Genomic DNA, 1,949 nt, shown 5'->3' with positions numbered 1-1,949 from the left:
ATAGAGATAGTATTAGTAGTATAAGTAATATATAAGAGAGAGGATAAGTTAATAGTTTAGTAGTCTATAATAATTAAGTAATTAAGTAATTAAGTAATTATAAACTATATCGTTATTAAAGTGAAGTTAAAGATTATAAAGTTATCTAGTAGTATATATATAAGTGTAGCTATAGTTAGGAGAGTTATAATTATATAACTAAAGGCTGTGTGTATTATTAGGAGGTGTGGAGTTAGGAGGGTCTGTTCCTCTAAGCAGGTAAAAATCACTATAAACAGCTAGAGGCCTCTATATAGTTATTAATAAGCTTAATAATTAACTTAATAACTTAATAATCCTATAATAGGTTAATAATAAACTAGTTATAGATCTAATATAAGTAACTATAGTTAATAATATTTTAGTATTAATAATATTAAACCTTATAGTAACTCTATTAATACTATTATTAGTATTATTACTCCTTAAATTAAATATTACTTAGGAAATAAGTAGTATTTAATACTTAAAACCTCTCTCTAACTTCCTTAAGTTTAGAGGAAATTATAATAAGTATACTATATAGGTATAATAGATATTTAATAAGATTAAAATAGATTAAACTTTTTATCTAAGTAACTAAGAAGTATAATATTTAATTAACTTCTATTTAGAACTTAAAATATAACTAGTTATTATAACTTTTTATAACTTAAGAAGTAGTAATAGTTTATTTAAACTAAATATTTTCTTAGTATACTTAAACTATATTTATAATAACCTAAATATAGAAAGTAAAATTCTTAGAAAGTTATTAAAGTTTAAGATAAAACATAATAAAACCTTTATTTTATTCCTTCTCTATTTTAAATATATTATTATAGAGGTAAATAATATAATTTAGCTATATAGTATTTAAATTAATTATTTATATAAAGTATTATTATATAAGTTCTTTAATTATCTAATTAATTACTTAACCCCTTATAAATGTATTAGGTATATAAACTTTATACAAGATATTACTTAGAAACTAAAAGGATTATACTATATTTATAATATTTTATACTAGTTTATAACTTTTATAATAAAGCTATTATTTCTAAAAATAGATATAGATAGAGATATTAAGATAATAAGGTTAATGTATACTTTATATAAAGGAATAAATAAAAACCTTAATAGAGAAATATATTATTATTTTAAACATAATTGAGTTAACTATTTATAGAAAAATTATTAAAAAATTAAAAATTTAAATAAGAGTCCTAAAGTAATAAAAGTTAGTAAAGAAGTAATATATATAGATTTAAAAGAGACTAAAAAAGAAGAAGATACTTCTAATTTAGGAAATAAGTAATTTTAGTATAAAATTAAGTATTAGGGATAATAGAGGAAGAGTAAACTGATTAGGAATAGTTCTAATTAGAATATAATATAAATAAACTTTCTATAATATTAATAGTTAGAGTTAATAAAAGTACTTTTATTAATATTTTAATAAATTATAGTTATAATATCTATATAATAGTAGATTATTAATATACTTATTACTTCTATTTACTATATATTAACTACTAAGTATAATAATTATAAAGCTTTATTAATAATTTAACTTAAGTTATTATAAAAAGAGTAATTATATTATATTTTAAAATTAGAAACTATATATAAGAACTATTTATTTATATAATAGAAAAGTTAGATATTAACAGGGTTAGGATTAAGTTAAGTTAAGTTAAGTTAATAGGGTGACTAAGACTAGGCTAGTTAAGTCACCCCATTGACTAAGACTAGGCTAGTTAAGTTAAGTCGACTAGCTAGTCAGACTAGTTAACTAGTATAAATTAGTATAAATATTATAAATTAATTAATATTAGTTAATATTATATAATAATTAATAATAATTAATAATAATTAATAATAATTAATAATAATTAATAATAATAATTAATAATAATTAATAATAA

This window comes from Colletotrichum gloeosporioides (assembly GCF_011800055.1).
Source record: "Colletotrichum gloeosporioides strain Lc1 chromosome Unknown consensus_60, whole genome shotgun sequence".
In the NCBI taxonomy this organism is placed as follows: Eukaryota; Fungi; Ascomycota; class Sordariomycetes; order Glomerellales; family Glomerellaceae; genus Colletotrichum; species Colletotrichum gloeosporioides.
The sequence above is the reverse complement of the archived record's forward strand: the minus strand, read 5'-3'. Positions refer to the sequence as shown.